Here is a 25,001-nt window from a genome sequence, read left to right as displayed (position 1 = left end):
GAAAGTGTCATCCACGAACTGCTGGATATTAGTAGGGGGGAGCATGGAGGCCGCTTTGAATCCTTGGAGCCTACCATTGGTGACTAGATGAGTCACATTTCTATTTAGGACTTCAGCTATCATGATAAAAAGATAAGGGTATAAGGGGTCGCCCTGCCGGATACCCTTCTCAACTTTGAAGCCTCCCCTAGGAGTCCCATTAATCAGGATTGAGAATTGGACCGTGGTAACACATTCACAAATCATACTCACTATTTTTTGGTTAAATCCTAGTTTTAGGAGCACTTTGAAAAGAAATTCCCAATTAACCTTGTCATAAGCTTTTGATATATCAAGTTTAAAGGCCATACGTGGTAATTTGCTCCTATCCATGGAATGGATTATCTCATGAGTTGTAATGGCGGCATCTACAATTTGCCATCCTGGGACAAAGCCTTTCTGAGACGGACTGATAAATTTTTCCAGGAAGGGTTTAATTCTATTTACAAAAACCTTGGAGAGAATCTTGTAAATGGTATTGCAGAGGCTTATGGGTCGATACTCCTTTAGGTAGCTGGGAGTGGTGGTCTTGGGGATGAGGAAAATGAAAGTGTTGTTGATCTTTTTTAGCAGTCTCCTCATTTTGAATAAATCTTGGACAGCTTTAGTAAGATCATAGCTAACAATATCCCAAAAGTCCTAGAAGAAGACCGGGGGGAAACCATCAGGGCCCGGTGTTTTATAAGCTCCCATAGCAAAGACCACCCTGTGAACTTCCTCAGTAGAGATGGGGGACAAAATTTGTCGGTTGTCTTCCTTCTTAATGGCCATCAACAATTTACTAATGAGGCAGTCCTAGAGTGGCGAAGCCGTTCCACCATCCGCATACAGACTGGTGAAAATGTCCACCGTGTTCTGTCCAATCAAAGAGTCATAAGAAATCTCCTGGCCAGTTTCATCTTTAATACTTTTGATGTAGTTCCTCCTCTTGTGGTTAGAATCCGATCTATGGAAGAAAGCAGAATTTCTATCCCCTTCTTTCAACCATTGGAACCTGGATCTTTGTTTCCAGTACACTTCCTCCCTGGCAAGGATATTTTTCTATCTTTTGCGACAATCTTCCTCCTCCTTCAAAATGGGGTCCGGGGGGTTACTAGTAGCCATTAAAATTTGAATTTGTTACAGTATGGATCCCAGGTCATTTTTTCTTTTAAAGATGTCTCCAAAGGTGTTCCTGTTCCACCCTTTGACTTCCCTATTGATTAACTTTAGTTTCTCCATAATTCTGAACATGGCAGTCCCTTGGATAGGGGTGGACCACCAGCCTCTAACCAAATCCTTGAAGTCAGGATGGGAGGCCCACATGATTTCATAGCGAAAGGGGGGGGGACCCTGGTAGGGTCTGTATTTCCAGTGGAGAAGAAGGGGGTTGTGATCAGACGTCGTCCTTGGGAGGGATTTCAGGAAGGAGCTCGTTCCCAAATCCTAGTTGATGGAGATCAGGAATCTATCCAACCTGACTTGGATGAGGTGTTTGCCTTTCCTGTTATTTGACCAAGTGAAGGGGGCACCCTGAAGGTCAATATCCACTACGTTTGAAGCATTGATGAAGCTGGCTAGGTCGCTCATGCTGTCAGAGAAATCCTCCAGGCCACCACATTTCTCGGAAGGGTAGAGGGGGGCATTGAAATCCCTAGCAAGCATAAACAAGTCCTTTTGATTAGTCATAATGATATTAGAGATTTCCTCCCACAGGATCCGTCTTCCCGCCCTAGAGTTGGGAGCATAGATGTTGAACATCTGCCAGCAAAGATCACCATAGTGGAGAGAAACCACTAGGAAATTTTGGGAGCTAGCGAATAACTTGCCTTTTATTTTAATGGGATTCCACAGGGTAGCAATACCTCCAGACGCACCCAAGGCGTCAACATACAGGTAGTCTGCTCCAAGCCAAAGTTTACTAGCAATCGCAGTGAAGGTTTGGGAAGGCATCTTAACTTCTTGAATTAGACAAATGTCAATTTTCATCTCAAGAATGAGTTGTTTTATGGTGAACTACTTCTGGGGACTGTTCAGTCTTCTTATGTTCCAAGAGAGGAACTTCATTTCTTACTTTTGCTAAGTTCGTCCAGGGTCAGTTATCTGCCCTTTGCAATGTCCCTTGCCATAACCTTGTGTCTCAGGACTCTTACTGTAGCTCTCCCAACTTTACTTTCGTTTCCCCCCACATCAGCTTTCTTGGCTTTGACTTTCTTCTTCTGGGTTATCCATTCTTCATTATCCGTCCGAGGAGAACTTGGAGGGGACACTTTTAGCGGAGTTGCTAGGGAGTTTCTAGAGTACTCCTCTCCATCCCCAGCTATAGGGGAGGAAGGGGTTGAAGTGGTGGGCAAGATACTTCCAATCTTGAGAGGTTTAACCACAGCTGGGGTGGGGTCAAGGAGGACATGGGGTGAGGGGGAAGCAGAAGGGCGGGGGATGGGGGACATGATGAGGGCTATCACCTTAGGGATCTCCCCCTCTTCCAGGGGGTAGTTAGAGTTTTTGACTGGGTCTGCTGGGGATTTTAAGATCTCAAGGATCTTGTCTATGTGCTGGTAATCTTCAGGAATAGTATTCTTAGTAGTCAACTTAGGAGGGGCCGAGGATGATGGGTCACCAGGGTTGATGGGTTCAGCCCAAATGGCTTTATTCTTGATCTTGGGTTCTGCTACCACATGGGCTTTACAATCAGTATAGGAATGCCCCTAAGTATTATACTTCTGGCAGTACAGGGTGGCATTTTCGTAAACAATGGCCTGGGACCATTTTCCCCATTTGGACTTTAGGGAGATAAAGTTTGGGAGGGCTTTGTTAATCGTAACATTGACACAAAAGCGAGCATACACCAACCTGGACTTGTTGAGAGTGACCGAGTCTACTGCAACAAAGCAACCAAATGAGTTTCCTATCCAGCAGAAGATTTGTTTATCCTAGAACTCCAGAGGGAGTCCAGGTAGCCTAACCCACACTGGGGCCATGTGGTTTAGTTCTGCAGAGGGGTCAAAACTAGGTTTCCATTTAGCCATGGTTAGGAAGTGCTTTCCGTAAGCCCAGGACCTTGATAGGACATAAACCAGATCCTCCTCAGTGATCAATTTGAATAGAAAGAGTCCTCCCAGCATGGCTGAAACCTCCAGGCTTCCTTTAAGCTTCTAGCGTGATTTTGCCCAATGCCTGACCATGTCGATAGAAGGTCGGAAGGAGAAGAAATGACCAACTATCGCCATGTGAAGGGAGGCGATGATTCTGTCCATCAGGTTGTCCGGGAGTTTGATCTCCGTTTCGTCTTCCTTTTGGGAGAAGGAGGCCATAGCATCAAGAGGGATCGAATTTGTTGACCCAAGGAGGGCGTTCTTCTAGCTAGACTTGGGATTCACCTTCATAGTATCCTTATCCATCTGACCGGCCAAAGTTTCCAGTCTGGGATGAGGTATATTCCTTTCTTCCCCTTTCGATCCAGAATCAGTCAGACCTGGAGGAGTGGAAAGGGTGTGAAGACTATCATTTTCTTCCGTATGGTCCACAGAATGTGGGGACCCCGTAACAGGCCCAGAAGCATGCGCTTCGACCGTGGAATCAGGCGTTGGGTCCAGTAGGGGAGGGGGGGCCTGCCCAGAGGGGGTGGACATCTAGGCACACAAAATCAAACTCAAAACGGGCGTCCCTTGTTATTATGATAGTTATTTGACATTTATGAGATTGAGAAGTCAAATACTCATCTCTCGTAATGTTAAATGCGTCTATATTTTACTCCAAAAAGACAACAAAAAAACATTAATAGAGTTGTATTGTGTCATTGTATATTGAGCTAAACTATCAAAACTCATCGACAATCAAGATAAAGATGATGATCATTATTAGTACTTATTGTTAGGCTAGTATTATTGTAAACACTTTTTGTTAACTTGTTATTATTCAATTGTTTCTCCACCAGTTAGACTTGTTAAATTTTTTTCTAAATTGAATTTTAAGTTTCTAAATTATAAAAATTATTTTTCTAAAATGTAATTGGCTAAAAAAAATTACATCTTATTCCCTCATGCATCCACTATGTAAATACAAATTTTGAGGCAATTTTTTAAGGTCACATTAAGGAATGGGCATTCACTAGATTTAAATTAATATGGTTTTATTTTTCACTAAACTACTCTCTAGTATTTTTTGTCTTTTATATCTTGTAATTTTCCATTAGACTAAATAAAGTTAAAATGATATAATATAATAATTATAATATATTAGATAAATTTAAAGAATTAAACTTAATCTAAATCATTTAGAATTCTTGTAAGATTGATAGTTTATATTAAAAGTAAAAAATTTTAAAAATTTTGAAATTAAATTTGACTAATGTAGCTCACACTAAAAACACAAATATTTAAAAATAATATTATAAGAAATATAAATTTAAACTATTAAAATTTATAGAAAACTATAATAATATTATTATTAAATTAAAATTATTATATTCTATTACAAACTATTATTCATTAAATAATTATTATTAGTTTTTAATGTATTCTTTAAACTGTGTATATCTTTTCTTCCTACCTTATGTGTAGATCTTTATCTCCTTATTTATAATTTCAGGTTGAAGGACCTCTCTTGTGGTCTTAGAAAAGAGAAATGGCATACTATTTTTCATAAAAAGGCATTGAGGTTGAAGCACATGGCTCCATCAAAGAGATGTATATTTTCTCCTTTATTTTATTTTGTGGATTCTATCTCTCTTTCCTATTATCTATTATTGCGGATTACCACACTTTTAACTCCTTGTAATCGTTTAGCATAGGATTTGAATTTGTATTCATTTTTTATTTTTATTTTATTCTATTTTTTTTCAAGGCAAAGGTGGCAAGTCATCAAAATATATAAATATAATAATAAGAAGGATTACAATAAACTAGTTTAGAGAGTGTATTGAGAGGAAAGAACTAGTAAGAAAACCTCTGGTTATAGCTCGAGACTATAAAATAAATACCCTAAACTAATAGCCCAAAATATCCTAATACAATCTAAATATCAAGCTCATCCCGAGCTTGCCCGAATAACATAGTAAATGTTGAATAAAAAAATAACAATCACATAATGATTGGAAGGCCTAGAAGGCTACAATTGACCCGAGATCAGATAGTTGATCTTGTACAACAAGGGGACCATGGGTCCAGTCACTGAAAGCCAAGATCGAGAGGTGACTTGGATGAGAGCTCCCCGAGGAAAGGTGACATGGAATAGAATATGTAGTACTAGGCATTGTGGACCCCTACATTTAGCCAAAAAAAGCAAGAGAGATGATCTTATGTGGCATCGACCCCCAAAAAATACTCGAGAAATTATGAAGTCGAAACCTTGTGTCGAGGTCGGATCTTCCATTGGGAGAAGGGAGCACTACCAACGAGTCAGGAGATACTGGCTGCAAAACATGCTAACCATGAAGCTGGACCTAGTAAAGTGCAATTTGTAAACCAACACCCTATTCAAGAACCATGACCCTATTTGAGCCAAAATACGGAATCTTGGACCATATGTACTGAAACTGTTATATAGGCTAAAACAATTTTTTACTTAGCAAACAAAATTGATTCATGTTCCATCAAAATTTGTTAACCCTATTTTCTATTGGTGGAACTGATGGAGGGTTCGGTCTCTATAGGCATAGGAAACAACCCCATGTAGCCATGTGGGTCAATATCGACATGTTTGTACATAACCCTTAACCCTCAAAATTTGGAGATAACATTTTACACCAGATACTGACCTAGAATTGCAACATTTTCCTTGAGACAATTCCGAAACGATGCAGAGGAGGATTATTTTACTATGTTAGTTTGTCAAATTTTCTGGAATTATTTTGATATTGTTTTAAGGTTCATCCATAGCAAATATCTAAGGTAGTTTTGCATTCCGATTGTGCTTTCTAGATGATTTATGACTCGCAACCTTACATTCAACAAACAATTTAGTTCGTGGAATGATTTGCAGATACTTTCACAAGAAATTCAATGTAGAGGAGGTGTTAGGTATATGTTCTCCCTTTCATTTATTTTATTAAGAATTAATTATTTTTATACAAACACAAAAAGATAATTTGAAAAATTTCAACAACATAGTAAAATATCCTTAGAATAACTTGGTTTGAGCGTATTCCCAACTTGTCTCTAAGTACAAAATAAACTTTTTGAATTAAAATCCTTAAACTCACTATTAAATGGTGCTTTGTTTTTTCAAATTGTTTCTAGATGCTTCATTTCATGTGCCTTTTAGGTTTAAAAAAATTAGCAAATGAATTCTCATCCTTAAGGAAACTTTTTAAAATATTATATTGACTACCAAGATGTCATGGAATAAATTAGGAATTTCTTTCTTTGCAAATGTAGCTTCGAGAAAAAATTGTGATACATAAAGAGTCTGGATTTTGAAGTTCTATTTTTTTTTTCTTTTTTATTTATTTTTTTTTTTTTGATAGATAATGGGTCATAGCCAGGAAATTTTATTTATCAAATTAAAAGATTACAGTCCTGGTTCAAATGAGCATATCGATAGGAAAGAACCAGAAAGAAAACCTTGAATTGTAGCTCGTATCCATCTAAAATCTATATGATTACATCAATTTGGCCCATAGCCAAACCCATATACAGAATATATAGAATATGCAAAACCAGTCAAATGATACAGACCCCTACCCTACACCCTACAGATGCACTATTACCCTGTTTACAATGATTTGCAAAAAAATTAATCACCCTTCCTTTTGAACATCTGAGCTCTTTGTTCTTTATCCCCAAAATTAGGAAAAAATTATTCCTTCTATAACGGTTCAATTGTTAACTAGAACACTATCTTCTCGTGACATGCCCAACTGATTATGGTTCATTGCCAGTAGGGAGTTACCTTTTTTTTTTGGCCTACACTTCTACTTACAACCAAGAAACTCAAAGAGACTTGTTAGATTTAATCATAGAAGCAGTTATATAGAAATATGGGTTGAGACTTAAAACCAATTATGAAACAATAACAACCATCCCTTATTTCAAGTACTACAATAATACTTACCTATGTAGAGTATCAATCAGATCAATCAAGACCTTAAGCTCGCAGTTAGAAATACCAGACATATAATATCTTAGTATAGTTTGCTAAAGATACCGTTCCAATCCTTAGTGACTATCATTTTAACCATGGAGCTCCTAAGATCAAGATTAAAGTCTAATATGGGTTTAAAGATCACGACTCTAAAATGCTATATTAATCTGAAGGAGCCCACCATCCAGGCCCTATTAACCTCCTCATTATATAAATACTTATCCAATTCAGGATGAGGACGTAGAAATCCACCTCAATAATGCAAATAGAAAAAGATGAATATGCCTTGAATGTTGAATAAAACCAAGATATTAAAATCTTGTTTAAGCAACTAGATAATCCAAACCTCAAGCTTAACAATATCTCTACAAATTTGTAGATCTGAAGCAATACCAAGAACTGTAGTTCTTTAGAGACCTGATTCATATATAAAAGTTTGGATAAGTTAAAGAAATTTAAGGTACTCTTGTTGTTATCCAAAGCCACCTATTTTGACAAGAAGTGCCAGTGCCACTTACAACCATGTGTATGAGGAGAGGAAATGTACTTTATAGTATAATTCAGCTACAACAATCAAAGACAATATGAGACAAGACTAAGAAAACATAAAACACACAAAGGAGGAGTCATGATATCTGTCGGGAAGATATTGTAATTTAATTTAATGATATAATAAAATATTGTTTCTGATATAATAACAAAAATTATATAATAGATAGAATAACAATATTTTAGTTATCATAATATGAAAATACTAATATTAGTAATAATATAATAATTCAAATATTTTTTATCTTAAAAATAGAGAAGATATCAGGTACAAAGTATAGAGTATACGAAGACTATTCAAGGACGGACTCCACTATTAGCAACCAAAAAAGATTGGCACCATGACTGCCCACAGACTGAATCATATGAGACTGCACTTGAACCTCAAAATGGGGTCTAGACAACATATACAAAACTTACATTTGGCCAAATATGGTATACAAGTTGTTCTATACACTAAAAAAGATAGCCAATCTATACAAGCTTAAGATAACTTACTTTTCAATCCAAGAGGTCCATCTTAGGGGTCCCTCCATCCATATGACAATTATGTTCCAAGGAATGACACTTACTTCAGCTAACTGTGCCTAGTATTGCGCTCCATTTTATTGCTCTCATTGATCTCATGCATAAATGCTTCCAACACATTGACAAAAGGAGACCTTTCCATGCTAAATTTTTACTAGGTATATCCATGGGAGAGCTCTGACAAGTATACCCTTATGGTTCCTTCCTCTATGAATCTTTTAAACTTATTGATTGCTAGCCTCATGACTATGGACACTTGCACATCAATTTTGTAAAAAATGAGTCTCCTTAGAGACTGGAGAAGTAGTGTATTCTTACTCTAGTATCTATCTACATTCCTAGATTTCCAAATAGTCCAAACAATTTCATTAGATAATAAAGCCCAGAAATGAATACTATATTTTTTAATTCCTTTAATGAATCCATAAACAACATCATGCTGAGAGAAGCCATTAGTAAAGTTGATTCCAAATAGATTCCAAATCTCTTTTGCAAAAATGCATTCAAAAAAGATATGAACAAAAGTATCTGCAACCCTACAAATGTTGCAAATATCAATATCATTATGATTATTCTTAACATGAGGCTTTTGTAAAATAAAGAACCACTTAAAGCATTTCAATTTAGGTGCAGCACAAACACCCCATAATGGGGTGAAGATTTTTTGTCATATATTACTATTGTGATTCAAGTGCCAAACACTATTAGTGTGCATTATCAAATCAGAGTTAGAAGAAAGTGCTTCATAAACCATTTTCACTTGGGTCCTCATTAACAGAGATCCATCCTCCCACGCATAGAATAGGAAGCTATCAAGAACTACTTCACACATCTTGGGGAGACCAAGGCTGAGACATGCCTCCCTCATCATAGTATAGGTCCTCTAACTGGAAGAAGGTAACTGATATTTTAGGTGAGATCACACCAAGAAATAAAATTACCATTAATAATGATATAATTAAAACAACAAATACCTTTCTAGAACCAGCTCTTAGCTAAACAACCTTGAATGGGGGCAATGGTTTATCTTTGTGGAACAAGTTCCAATAGATAGACCTCTCTCCACAAATAGTGTTCTTATTATTGATGACCCTATTATTAGAAACAAGGTGCCTAATGGACTCCCAAGCCTTCCAAATAGCCTTGGACACATTAGAACTAGCCAGGGAGACTGGAAACGTACCAACGACTAGATCACTAAAGGGGAGCATTTTCTAGGATTTGGCCCGCTTAGGAACAACTAACATAATATTATTTCTGATAAGAACCTTCCAAGGTTCCTCACCATCCAGGGCATGAAAGATCCATTTAGCGGCTAAGGAAACACCTTGTAGTTTTAGTTCCTTTAAACCTAAACCGCCCACTTTCTTATTAAGACAAGGGTAAGTGCACAAAGATGGGGAACCAAAAAGGGGCCTTAAGATGCCACTTTTTTTTTGAAATCAACAAAGTCTGAACTTCAACATGAAAATGAACATAGTTACACCCAAAATATGAGAATTCAAAAAGAACAAGAGTTAAAGTGCTTTGAGTCTACTTTCTAAACTACTAATTTTTTTCAAATGGTAGAGATTAAGGATTTCAAAAAGGAGGAGCACACAAAGTGGTGTTGTTTTTTTAGAAAAAAAAATAACATAGCACCTAGTGTGCTCCCCCTAAAATGTCAACTTTTTGGTAGAATTTTTAAAATCACTCTAGTGAGAAATTAGCTAACACCATTTAGTTTATGTCCGATTTTTTGGTTAATTTTTTAATTAATGTATGATTTTTTACTAATTTTCGAAGTGGACACATCCTGAAAAACATAAATTTGAGTGTGCTCCCCCTAAAAATTTCAAAAAACTAATCAAAAATCATTTTTTTTATAATGTGTATAATGGAGTCTAGTTTCTAAAAAAGTAATTTTTTTTCAAAATTTGATAAATGAGTAAAATCTATGGTCGAAATACTACATGTTGGTTTTGGACAAAAAAACGAACACACTAACAAATGAAAGTATGGATGAAGACCTTAACATTATCAAAGTTTTAAAATAATTATATGGATGGATAGCCAAGAGAGATCTTGGCAATTGTATGGTGTTTTTTTATTGCATTGAAACACATGCAAACTTGATGGAGAGCACAAACAAAAAAGTAAGAAAATTTTCAATATTTGCTAGAAAACACGTCAAGGAAAATCCAAGCCTTTGGCTTGGTATTTTCCAAGGCAACATGTTTGGCACACGCAAAATTTGGCATGTGCCAAATGACAAAAATTCAAAAATTTATTTGGTGTGCGCCATATTTGGTGCACACCAAATGTATTTCATAGCAATTTTTCATTTGAGAAAGCACAAATTGTTCTCTCTCTTGGAATATATACATAACATACTTTAAGTTATATTTTATATATTTATTGTCAGGTTGTTTGAGAGTGATTCTAGATCTTTAGGAGTTATAATGAAGATTCTAGTTTTTAGAGTATTCATATAAATTTCAGACCTAATCAAATTTTAGTAATCAACATACTCGTATCAGCATTATCTCTTTGGTCTCTTCCTTGCATTCCCCCTCTCCCTTAATTAACCCCTACCTCTCTCTCTCTCTCTCTCTCTCTCTCTCTCTCTCTCTCTCTCTCTCTCTCTCTCTCTCTCTTAGGTCTCTCCCTCTCTAGTTCCTTCCCTCTCTTAGGTATCTTTCCCTCTCTTTCCCATCTCCCTCACCCTCTCTCTCTCTCTCTCTCTTTCATCTATCCCTCTCTTTCCCTCTTTTACTTGGGCTCTCTCTTTCTCTCCCTCTCTCGAATATCTTTATCTTTCACACTCTCCCCCTCTCTTAGGTGTCTCTCTCTCCCATTCTTTCCCTCTCCCTCCTCCTCCCTTTCTCAATTCTTTATTTCCCTCTATATCTCTTTCTCTCTTTCTCCATCTCACTCTCTTTCTCTTTCTCTCAAGTCTCTCTCCTTCTCTCTATCAAGTCTCTCATTCTCAACCTTTATCTATCTATTGCTCTCTCCTCCTCTCTTATGTATCTCTCTCCAATTCTTTCTCTCTCTTTCCTTCTAACTCTGTTTCCCTCTTTTTGTCTCCTTTCTTGTCTCCCTCTCTCTCTCTAACTCTCTTTCCCTCTCTTTCTCTCCCATTCTTTCTCTCTAAGTCTCTCTCCCTCTCTGCCTCTATCTCTCTATCTCACTCTCCTCCTCTCTCAAGTCTCTCTCTCTCTCTCTCTCTCTCTCTCTCTCTCTCTCTCTCTCTCTCTCTCTCTCTCTCTCTCTCTCTCTCTCTCTCTCTCAGCCTCTATCTCACTCTCCTCCTCCTCCTCCTCCTCTCTCTCTCTCTCTCTCTCTCCCTCTCTCTCTCTCTCTCCCCCTCTCTCCCCCTCTCTCTTAAGTGTGTGCGTCTCTCCCATTCTTTCTATTCTTTCTCTCTCCATCTCCCCATCTCTCTATCTCTCATTAGTTATCTCTTACGTCTCTCCCTCTTAGCCTCTATCTCTTTATCTCACTCTCCTCTCTCAGGTGTATCTCTCTCCTCCCCCTCTCTCCCTCTCTAGGGTCATATGGTGTCATAAGGGGCTATGCATGTGTTATAACACCATATGACCCCTTGAGAAACCATATGACCCATTAGGACATCATATTGTCCTAAGGGTTCATATGTTGTCCTGAGGGGTAATATGGTGTTGTTAAGGGTCATATGGGGTCCTAAGGGGTCAGACATTTGTCAAAACACCATATGACCCATTAGGATATCATATTGTCCTAAGGGGTCATATGGTGTCGTAAGGGGTCACATGGTGTTGTTAGGGTCATAAGGGGTCCTAAGACAACCCAGATTGAACTGTAATAACCTTGTGCAAGTTCCAAGAAAGGAATACAAGTCCCAAGGTAAGGTAAAACATTTTCAAATCGAAAGATGCATTGAACTTAGTCAAGATTGAAGATCTGATGGCTAAGATTGATCATGCGAAATGTGATCAAGGAGATTCAGCGGTTAGCAAATTTTTTATAAATAAGAAATTGTTGATGAACAATGTATGTTGGCAAGTGTAAGCATAGGGATGCTACATAGTGATTATCGAGCATAGAAGCTTGAAGACCTGTTTGAATAACAAAGTAAGGAGCCCAGTAGAGGGACAAGATAAGTCCTATGACAAGATTATTTTGAGCAAATAAGAATCTTCTTTAGCATTTTAGATGTAAAGTTGTAGATATAGTTTATTACTATTATTTTGTAAGTGACAGAAAATCTCTTAACCAAGTGGACTTAATAGTATTATTTGTAAACCCTCTAGCAAGGTAACATTCTAAATGAGTGTTTGAAATCCTTTGACAAGGTCACTTCTAACAAAGTGAAGATCCTAACAAATCTGAGGGAAATCCCTTAACCGAGTCACATCTAGCAATGTGTTTGTAATCTTTAACATGATTTGCTTTTAACCGAGCATACTCTAGAAGAGTATATTTCTTAGTGGGTCCAAAATCCCATAGTGGTTTTTCCCTATTTGGGTTTCCACGTTAAATCTGGTGTTATATGTGTTATGATGATTATGCATTTATGAGTTTGCATGTTTAGCAGTTTTTGGTTATATTGCTGAAGTATTGGTTACCGAGGTTGAATCTGTTGATTTTATGGGAGATTAAGTTTGTATGATTCACCCCCCCCACCTCATCTTGTTAGCTATTGGCATCAATTCTTTACATTTAGTATCAGAACTTAACAATTGGTATCAAAGCTTTGGATTTTAGAAGAAAAGTTTAAAGGTACTTGAGGCAAAGATTTGAAGATGTATAAAAGGGATGCACCAAAGCTAAACAAGTCAAGTTTCTCCACATGGTAGAAAAGGATGAAGCTGCATTTATCAGGAATTGGAGAATATGCAACATATTATTTGGAGAATGATTACATGCCACCAAGCACCAACCCAATTACCTTGGAAGAGATAAAGGCAAAACAAGAACACATTCAAGCTATGATTGAAATAACATCAGCATTGATCGACTTAGAGTCTAATGATCTAGAAGGTTGTAATGATGCAAAGGCAATGTGGACTAAGCTCATATCTGCGTATGGTGGTGATGAACATGTCCAAAGAGCAAAAGTAGATAGTCTAAGAGGAAAACTTGAATCCATGAGAATGAATGAAGGTGAGAACATAACCCAATACAATACAAGGTTAAAGGAGACTGTCAATCAAATTAAAGGAGCAGGAGGAACTATTGAAGAAAAGGATATAACAAGTAAGTTGTTGAGAACCCTTCTACCTGCTTATGCCATTCGAGTCTCTGCAATCAATGAATTGAGGTCAGTACCTAACATGCCAATTTATTTGGATGCTCCTATTGGTAAGCTTCATGCATTTGAGTTTAAGTAATTTTGATAACAGTGGGTCTTCGGTAAATAAAGTAGAATCTGCATTCAATTCTTTTCATATTGGTGAATCTGATGATTACAATGATAGAATGAGTAAGTACTCTGAAGGGAATCACAGTGGAGCAAGTGAAAGATTTCACAAGAACATGGAAGAAGTGCACAAACTGTATGAGGAAATCAAGAAGCGAGAAGAGTTTGAAGCATTATTAGCCAAAAGGTTACCAAGAGGAAAAGGTAAGTATAAAGGAAAGCTACCTTAAAAATGTTTCAATTGTGATGAAATAGGACATATGGCTTCTAACTGCCCTAACAAGGAATTTAGTGAAAAGAGAGAATACCGAGATAATAGGCAGAAAGACAACCAATATAGAGGACACCAAGACTTCAGAAGGAGAGACAGAAAGACATGCCTAGTAGCTGATGAGGAATCCAAGGATGATAAGTCTGATGAAACTGATACTGAGGAAGTTGTTTATGTGGCTATTAAAGATGGATCAGATGAAGAAAGGTATGAATAAAAATCCCTAGTATCTCACATAAATAATAATGATTCTTGGATCATAGACAGTGGATGCTCACATCACATGATAGGTGATAAACAAAAGTTTGTTAAATTAGAAGACTATGATGGAGGCTATGTAAGATTTGGTAATGATGCACCATGTCCGGTGAAAGGTAAAGGATCTATAACACTTCTTGAAAATGCTAAATGGGATGATGTATACTGGGTTGAAGGATTGAAATACAATTTGTTGAGTGTAGCACAACTAAACAATACAAGATATCGAATAGAATTTCAGAAAGGAATTGTCAAAGTTCATGACAAACATGGAAAGTTAGCTGCTACCGGGACACAAACAAAAGGTAATACATTTCATCTTGACTCAACTCGGGACAAGTGTCTTTATGAAAAGATAGATGATACCTGGTTATGGCATAAAAGGTTTTGTCATGTAAATTTTGATAATCTGATCAAAATAAGCAAGAAGCACCAAGTAAGAGGTCTACCGAGTCTTGAAAAACTTGAGAATACTATATGTCGAGGATGCCAGATGGGTAAAATGACAAGATCAAGCTTTACAAGAAAGTCCTACACTTCTAAAGGAATTTTAGATCTAGTACATACTGATCTTTGTGGTCCTATCAAAGTTCAAAGTTATTATGGTGATAAGTATTTCATATTATTTGTGGATGATTACTCAAGGATGATGTCAGTTATGTTTTTAAAAGAAAAATCAGAAGCTTTTCAAATGTTTAAATGGTACAAGGCAAGAGTTGAAAATGAAACAAGAGGATAGTTGAAATGTCTTAGATTTGATAGAGGAGGAGAATTCACTTCTGATGAATTTAACTTATTCTGCAATGATCATGGTATAAAAAGGCAAGTATCTGCACCAAGAACACCTCAGCAAAATGGGATAGCCGAGACAAGAAATAGATCAATTGTGGATTGTGCCAGAACCCTGATGATAGAAAGAGGGTACCTCAATTGTGGAGAGAAGCAATCAACACTGCAGTTTACACCCTGAACCAAGTTCAACTGAAGAAAGGAACTATGGAAGACACCATATGAGATCTGGTATGACAAGAAACCTAATGTAAGTTATTTTAAAATCTTTGGAAGTAGATGCTATGTTCACAAAGATGACAGAAATGAAAGTTTGATTAGAAAAGTGAAGAAGGAACATTTCTTGGTTATTCTTCTAGAAGTAAAGCATTTAAATGTCTGATCAAATCATCTAACAAAATAGTGGAAAGTGCAAATGTGAAAATTGATGAATTTGCAGAACAAAATGATGAAGGGAATTCCAAAGAACCAGAAGATTATGAAGAATTTGTTTATGTTCAATCGAGAAGTCCTACTGAGAAAGCTGCTGAAGAAAATGAAGATAATGTCCAATTGCCGAGTGATGAAGAAGATCATATAGAGCCTACCGAGCCTATATTAGCCAAATATGCCAGAAGACATCATTCATCAAGCCAGATTATAGGAGATAAGGATGATCCAGTGATGACAAGGAACAAAATGAGATAGAACACATGTCTGATATCTGAATTTGAACCGAGAGTAGTAAAAGAGGCATTTAACAGTGAAGATTGGGTAAATTCTATGACAGAAGAGATTGATCAAATCAAGAAGAATGAAACATGGACATTGATCCCAAGACCGAAGGACAAAAATGTAATCAGTACAAAGTGGATTTTTAGAAACAAGCTGAATGAAAAAGGTGAAGTCATTCGGAACAAAGCAAGACTAGTTTGCAAAGGTTATGCTCAAGAAGAAGGAATAGATTATGGTGAGACTTTTGTACCTATTGCTAGACTTGAGGGAGTAAGAACATTGTTGGCATATCTTGCTTTCAAAAATTTCAAGGTATATCAAATGGATGTTAAATCTGCATTTTTGAATGGTATACTAGAAGAAGAAGTTTACATTGAACAACCTGAAGGATTTGTTGAAGACAAGAGTAAAGATCAGGTATGTAAACTAAACAAAGTTTTATATGGTTTGAAACAAGCACCTAGAGCATGGTATGAGATACTGCACTCTTACTTAATCAAGATTTGTTTTATAAGGACAAGTGAAAACATCAACATGTACATGAAGAATGATGAGAACAATAGAATACTGATCTCAGCCATATTTGTTGATGATATTATTTTTTGTGGTAATGACTCCTTATGCAATAATTTTGGGAATGAAATGTGCAAAGAATTTGAGATGTCATTAATCGGTGAGATAAAGTATTTTATAGGTTTACAGATACTGCAAATGAAAGATGAGATTTTCATTACTCAATCCAAGTACATAAAGGAAATCTTGAAGAAATTTGGAATGGAGGATTCTAAACCAATAAGTACTCCTATGACTACTAATTGTAAATTATCAAAGAATGATGAATATCTGTTGATGAGACACTTTACCAATCTATGATTGGGAAGTTGCAATATGTTGTGCATAGTAGACCAGATATAGCACATGCAGTAGGTATTGTTGCAAGATTTTCTGCATATCCCAAGGAAACCCATATGACAGCAATCAAGAGAATTTTCAGATACCTGAGAGGCACTGAAGATTATGGCTTAGTATATGAAAATAGAAATGATTTTGATTTAAAAGTTTATACTAATGCTGATTAGGCAGGCAACATAGATGACAGGAAAAGCACAAGTGGTGGAGCTTTCTTTTTGGGAGAAAGACTAGTGAGTTGGCTTAGTAAGAAACAAGGATGTATCTCACAGTCAACAACAGAAGCTGAATATGTTGCTACAGCATTCAATTGTACCAATATAGCATGGATCAAACAACTGTTGGAAGGTATAAATGAGAAAGTTACCGAGCCAGTAACTATATTCTGTGATAATACTAGTGCCATTAACATTTCAAAGAATCTAGTCATACACTCTAAGACAAAACATATCTCTATAAAGTATCATTATCTTAGAGAAGAAGTTCAAGAGAAGAAAGTTGTGCTGGAATATATTAGTTCAAAGGAGCAATTAGCAGACATCTTCACAAAGCCACTGCCAAGGGACACTTTTGAGTATCTCAGAAGCAAGTTAGGGTTCCTACTCCTATCTTCTACTCAATGACAGAATTCAGTGAAAGCATTAATTCGATGAATCTACAGAATATTATGTGTGGAATAATGTTGATTTACGCACTTTAGAAGATTTTCTAAAGGTGTGCAGGAAATAGTGAATAGAGTCAAGTTGCTTTAACTGAGACTGAGATGATACACAGCAAGGCAAATCACTTCACCAAGGAAGAAAGCATGATTTAGTTCTTTTACTTTTTGGCATTGTTGTCAAAGGGGGAGAAGACTAAATGGTAAAATCCTAAATGAAGAAGATAAAAAAAGACTAATGATAGGGAGAGAAGAATACAAAAGGGAGAAGACTTCAGAAGATTTGAACAGCTCAAGGATAACAGGAGAAGTCTAACAGCAATCTGAATCCAAATCAATTTGAATATCTTGTTGGTATTACCATTTAAAAGTTGGTTTTGCCATCAATTCCAAAGGGGGAGATTGTTGGCATTTTCAATAGAAAGATTGTAGATATTCATTAAGGATATTGAGAAGGTTGTTGAAGATTATTTGATATAACTGAAAAAGGATGATAACTATCTTTATAACATTATTTTGTCATTGATGTCAAGAAATTGATTTTTTGATTCAGTATGATGTTGCCATATCTTGAGAAGATTGATTTGAAGAGAATTAAGATGTTGGTAAAAGACACAGAAAGAATGTGATAAGAAAGGGGAGAAATAAGTTATTCATTGGGCAACTATTACTGAGTTAGACAATGATAAGATCATGATGTTTAGATTGTTTTGATATCCTCTATATGTTGTTGACTGTAAGGTTAATACTATATTATGTCACCGAGCAAAGAACCTAGTCGGTAAACCCTAAGGTTATCGATATCGGTTAATGAAGGCGGAATGTCTATTGAGTAAAGTTTAGTATTTACTGAGTTGCAACCGAGTTATGACAGATCACATTGGATGGATAAAAGCATTATTTAATGAAGGACAATGATTAGCTTGAGATGTATAAATGATTGGTATGCCGAGCATGAAGTTTGTTAAGGATCTACAGCAATGGAAGCTTGGCAGGAAGATCTACAATACAGATTGAACTGCAATAACCTTGTACAAGTTCCAAGAAAGGAATACATGTCCCAAGGTAAGGTAAAACATTTTCAAATTGAAAGATGCGTTGAACCTAGTCAAGATTGAAGATCTGATGGCTAAGATTGATCATGGGAAATGTGATCAAGGAGATTCAGCGGTTAGCAAATTGTTTATAAATAAGAAATTGTTGATGAACAATGTATGTTGGCAAGTGTAAGCATAGGGATGCTACATAGTGATTACCGAGCACAGAAGCTTGAAGACCTGTTTGAATAACAGAGTAAGGAGCCCAGTAGAGGGACAAGATAAGTCCTATGACAAGATTGTTTTGAGCAAATAAGAATCTGCTTTAGCATTTTAGATGTAAAGTTGTAGATATAGTTTATTACTATTATTTTTTAAGTGACAGAAAATCTCTTAACCGAGTGGACTTAACAGTCTTATTTGTAAACCCTCTAGCAAGGTAACATTCTAAATGAGTGTTTGAAATCCTTTGACAAGGTCACTTCTAACAAAGTGAAGATCCTAACAGATCTGAGGGAAATCCCTTAATCGGGTCACATCTAGCAATATGTTTGTAATCTTTAATAGGATTTGCTTTTAACTGAGCATACTCTAGAAGAGTATATTTCTTAGTGGGTCCGAAATCCCATAGTGGTTTTTCCCTATTTGGATTTCCACATTAAATCTAGTGTTATATGTTTTATGATTATTATGTGTTTATGAGTTTGCATGTTTGTCATTTTTTGGTTATATTGCTGAAGTATTGGTTACCGAGGTTGAATCTGTTGATTTTATGGGAGATTAAGTTTGTATGATTCACCTCCCCCCCTCTCATCTTGTTAGCTATTGGCATCAGTTCTTTACATTTAGTATCAGAACTTAACAGATCTATGTTGAGCATAAAAATATGGAGGATACTGCTCAACCGGTAGATGAAGAAGATGAAGAACAAGAACAAGAAGATACTTTTATACCGGAACTGGTCATACATCTATATGTTAAGTTGAATCACTCAATAGATCAGATAATTGGTGACAGGAATGTTGGAGTACAAACTGAATGAAGATGGTGAAGTGATTAGGAACAAGGCAAGACTAGTTTTCAAAGGGTATGCACAAGAAGATGGTGAAGATTATGGAGAGACCTTTGCACCAGTTGCTAGACTTGAAGGAGTTAGAGTGCTACTTGCATTTGTATCTTTTAAAGGTTTTAAAGTTTATCAAATGGATGTAAATTCTATGTTTCTGAGTGGTATTCTTGAAGAAGAGGTGTATATTGAGCAACCGGATGGGTTTATATTGTCAAAAGATAAGGATATGGTGTGTAAACTACATAAAACATTATATGGATTAAAGCAAGTACCAAGGGCATGGTATGAAAGAATTCATGCACATCTGATAAAGATAGGATTTTAGAGAACCAGTGAGGACAGCAATATTTATTTGAAGACTGAAGGAGACAAGTGTTGATTGCAAAAGTATTTGTTTATGACATCATATTTGGAGGAAATGATGATATGTGTATGACTTTTGCAAATGAGATGAAGGAAGAGTTTGAGATGTCTCCGATAGGTGAGATAAAAAAAATCATTGGTTTGCAAGTCCAATAGCTGGAAGGTGGAATTTTTATCAACCAGTCTAAGTATGTGAAGTAAGTGTTAAATACCTTTGGAATACAAGACTGTAAACTGGTTGGAACACGTATGGTTATAGGTTGTAGATTGTCAAAAGAAGATGATTCACCCTAAGTGGATGAGAAGGAATATAGATCTATGATTGTGGAAATTCATTATGTTGTTCATAGTAGATCGGATATTGCCCATGCAGTTGGTTTAGTAGCAAGATTTCAGAAGATCCCTAAGGAGACACATATGAGAGAAGTGAAGAGAATATTTAGATATCTTAGAGGGACAGTTGACTATGGATTATGGTATCCATACAAAGGAAATTTTTCTTTGTAGGTATTCACTAATGCAGTTTGGGTAGGAAACATGGATGGCCAGAAAAGCACAACAGGTGGAGCATTCTTTCTAGGTGGTAGACTAGTATCTTGGACCAGTAAGAAACAAACTTCAAGTATTTTGTAGTCTACAATAGAAGTTGAGCATGTAGCTACATCCATGAATTGTACACAAGCAATATGGATGAGACATGTCTTGGAAGGATTTGAGGAGGATATGATAGAATTGGTGATCATACATTGTGATAACACAAGTGCTATAAACATTTCTAAGAACTCGGTATTGAATTGTAGGACTAAACATATTGAATTGAAGTATCACTTTCTGAGAAAAAGAGTGCAGGAAAAGAAAGTGAGATTGGAGCATGTGTCAAGTAAGGAGCAGTTGGAAAATATATTCACTAAGCCATTACCTAAGGAAACCTTTCAATATCTTAGAGGCAAGCTATGGGTTATACCCCTACATATGATCAACTAGGATGCTAGTGATGCATCAATCCAGTGGACTTCTTGAATATATTTCACTATAAATTGATGAGAAGAGGGCTACTCCTTAAGGGGAGTAGCATAGATGAAGTAGCAGAAATGAAGACAGAAGATTCCTTTGCACCTTTGGCATTGCTATGAAAGGGGAAGAAGAAAAATGATAGGGAGAAGTAATACAAAGGAGGAGAAGATCAAGTGAAGCACAAATACTACAACATGGCATGATGAGTTCCTGGTATTTTCCTTCAGTTGATTGTGTTGGTGTTGCATTCTTTTAGTGTTGTCATCAATGCCAAAGGGGGAGAATCTTGGCATAACTGATAGAGATGATGATGTACCGGTAAAGGATGATGTTGATATGAGGAGATTGATGGACTGTTGGTGATGATATAATTATGATATGATGCTTTATGATCAGTTATTTGTGTTGTCATTTTTGGCAACCATGTTTTTTTATGTATGGTATATCATCTAAGTTATCTAAGTATAGCATAACCAGTAATGAATTGAGTTGGACAGAAAAACTACTAAGTTGCAGTCAACTGGTAGGCAAAAACAAATAAGGAGATGGTTGCGGTAGAGTTCCATTTTGAGTTAGGTGTTGCAGTTTGGAATGTATGCTTATGACATTATAACGAGTCTATGACAAGTACCGTATCATGTTTGGAGAACCGAAAGTCATGTTTTTAATTGACTGTTGTATATTCAGTGCAGGGTTTGAGAACCGGTGACAAGATCTTTAACTGGTGATGTTTTATGGTTTGGCGGTGAATCTTTTCATGATCTTATCTTAGTGGTGATGTGTCACAATCCATGTGAATGCATAAGATGTTTTTTGAGCACGTACAAGGATCAAATTTCTTGGGAAACATCGAAGTGCTTAGCAAAATGTGATAAGGGTTTGACAACTTATCAGATCGATCTGCGTTGATGCGTTATGATCATTCAATGATTGTAATAGTCTTGAAATTTGTTGTAATGATCTATAATTATTTATAATGATTTGTAATGATCTAAAATGCGAATTAATTGTATCTTGTTGATGAGTTAGGGTTATGTAACCGACCTAGTAGTTGAAAAGTGTATTTAGGTCGAGTATGAGATGAGATTTTGTGTTAATGATCAAAGAAGAAGACTGTGTCAAACCAGATTGAGATGTTTACATGTGTGTAGCAGATTGGAGCTAAAATGGATCTATACTAGCAAGAAGAGAGTGTTGTGATCAGATCATTTATTTGTTGTTCCCTAACAGTTGTAGCAATATTAAAATCCCTTAACCGGGTAGTTCCTAACAGGTCTGATATTGTAAATCCCTTCACCGCGTGGCTCATTAATTTGGGTTTAAATACTTTAGAAAGGTTACTCCTAATAGGGTATAGCTCCTAACAGGGATGAGGTTAAAATCCCTTCATCGAGTGACTCATAACAGGGTCTGCTCTTAACCGGGCATTATTGTAAAGCTCCTAACTGGGCTAGGCCTTTAACATGGCACATTCCAAAAGAGTAAAAATTTTGTGGGTACCAATTCCCACCATAGTTTTTCCCATTTGGGTTTCCACGTGAAAAATCTCAGTGTTCATATGGTGGCTGATTTGTTTATGTGTGGATTTGATATCATTACATTGCTTACATGTTGATGAACACATGAATGAGAAGTTTTGTAAATCTTCTTTAAGTGTTTGATTAAGTAGTTACTAGTACTGGTTATGAACTGTTTTTGATAAGTGTTTTTAAATTGGTGAAATATTTCAATTTATTGTTATTATTGATTCACCCTCCTCTCAATAATAATCGGATCCTCACAATAACAATGTCCCATAGTATCCTACATCATTTTCTCTAATACATTTACTTTTGCACCTATGTCAACCAAGACACCACATAACAAGAATCCATTGAACACTAAATGAAAAAGTAGTTCAATATCATACTTGAGCTTTATTGTGCATGACTGTGTGCATCTCACTTCCTATACGCACACTAACAAAACTGAACAACACATAATACTAAGGAAGGGGTGAATTAGTAAATAATAATTTTAACTTGATTAAAAATTAATTACCATTAATAACTTCTCCAAACATGAATCCCACAACATCAAAACAAAATTTACTAATTTTCATAATAATGAAGCAAATAAGCAACACACATCCACACAAAGAACACTAGATTTATGTGGAAACCTAAAATGGGAAAAATCATTGTGAGAATAGTTGCTTGAATCTACTACCCAAATCCAACCTCACAAAGTAGAAATATACTAAGGAATTTAAAATGAAGTAGGCACCATTTTACACGAGATACCTGTTAGACAGTTCAAATAACCGAAAGACAACTAAGAGGGGGGTGAATCCATACAAATGCGAGGGGGGTGAATCAGTTGTCACCAGATTACCGAAACCTTAAGAAAATAAAACTTTAATACCGAAACCCAAAAGATCAATATCAGAATGCATAAACCAATTACCAAAATAGAAGATATACCAATTAAGCACAAGAAACATTTAGAGAATAAATACCATCCACATGACACCAAGATTTGTATGTGGAAAACCCAGTAAAGGGAAAAACCACGGTGGGAACCCTACCCATGGTCAAATAATACTTCTATAGTAAGTATGCGATTACAAATCAGGGGCCTGCACTTGCAGGAAGGCCAATAGCCTAGAGCACACTGCTCAATACAAAAGGAGTCTCATTGACTACATAAAAATCCAGACTACAATCTAGAAGAGAGAATGAGCTACAATGATAGCATCTCCTGTGCCTGAGTAGAGTTCTGGTTAAGCTCAATACCAAGGGACTAAATCCTCTTACATAAAACCAAATCAATCACCAATGATCGACCAAATCCTATGCATGAATGATTATTACATTATTTGCTCCTTACATATCCATACATCCTCCCATATGATCTACAATGAGATCTTACATCATATATATACAAACCCTCGAGCACAAATAATAAGGTTGGCCACTAGACAATAAAGCAATTACATAATTACAAAACATGTCGGCTTGAGACCAAACAGATAATATCCAACCCATAAGGCATCCCAGAAACACATCGAGAAGTCCAATCAACATGTTACATTAAGTTGGTCCATAACTTTATTTTATTTCTTCATTATCACTTAATAAATATTAGTTCCATCTTCGATCTAGATGAGGAGTAGCCTAAGGTCATAACATAATTCATCACCAACAAATTATTCATACTCCACTTCTTGAATTATTATATTAAGCTTACAAACAAGTGTTTGATAAAATATAATAAGAGGATTACATGGTTTCTTATTATTTTCTAACTAATTATGCTAGTAATCTAACCAAATGGGAACTGGTGGACTAAAAAATATTAAAAAATAATAATAAAAATATTTTTTGAGAATACATTTTCACCTTCCTTACTCCCTTTAGCTTATCAATGTAGTGTGCACATAACATATCATTGTGTTTCTTCCTTGTCACTTAGTAAATATTAGTTCCTTATTAGATTCATATGGAGGATGGATTTAGGTCACAACATAATTCATTACCAATAGAGCGCACATACTCACATTTCTTCAATAATTATCTTGGGCTAATAAATAGGTGTTTGATCTTACAAGTTGTTAATATTCAATCAAACATTTTCTTGACTATTCTCTTTCTCATTGACATATCCATGTGAACTATATGATCAATATCTCTGTTAGGAACCGAAAAGGACAACTGAGAGGGGGGGGGGGGGGGGGGGTGAATCGATTGTCAATAAATTATAACCCAAAACAAATTATTCCAACTTGAAATTTAGTGCCGGTAAAATAGATTAACAATTATATTAATACCGTTATAACTTAATGCATGAAACAGAAAGAGAAACAACACCCACAACACATGACACAAATATTTTGATGTGGAAACCCTATAATGTTAGGAATCCCACAGATACTAAGAGGGGGGGGGGTGAATCAGTATCTAATCGGTTAATGGAATTTCTTAACTTAAAACATGCAAAACATAATATAACAGTGTACCGGTATGCAAGAAATAATGCAATAAATAGAATCAAGAACATCCACATGAAAAGCACACCATAACACAAGATTTTAACGAGGAAACCTGGTGTGGGAAAAACCTCAGTGGGATTTGTGACCCACAATATTCACTCACTGGCCAATAAGAGAATATTACTTACAATAGGGGCCTGCACATGCAAGAAGGCCAACTGCCTAGAGCTCACTGTTCAATGGGAAGTCTCACTGACTTATAATGAGGATTATACAAATCTAATAACTTCTACTTCTTTACAATAGCATCTTCAATGCCAGATTCAGTACCGGTTCCTACTTTGTTCTTTACATATACCCCTTCACCTATATTTCACACAATAGGTTT

Source organism: Cryptomeria japonica, chromosome 10 (genome assembly GCF_030272615.1).
Source record: "Cryptomeria japonica chromosome 10, Sugi_1.0, whole genome shotgun sequence".
Lineage (NCBI taxonomy): Eukaryota > Viridiplantae > Streptophyta > Pinopsida > Cupressales > Cupressaceae > Cryptomeria > Cryptomeria japonica.
The sequence above is the reverse complement of the archived record's forward strand: the minus strand, read 5'-3'. Positions refer to the sequence as shown.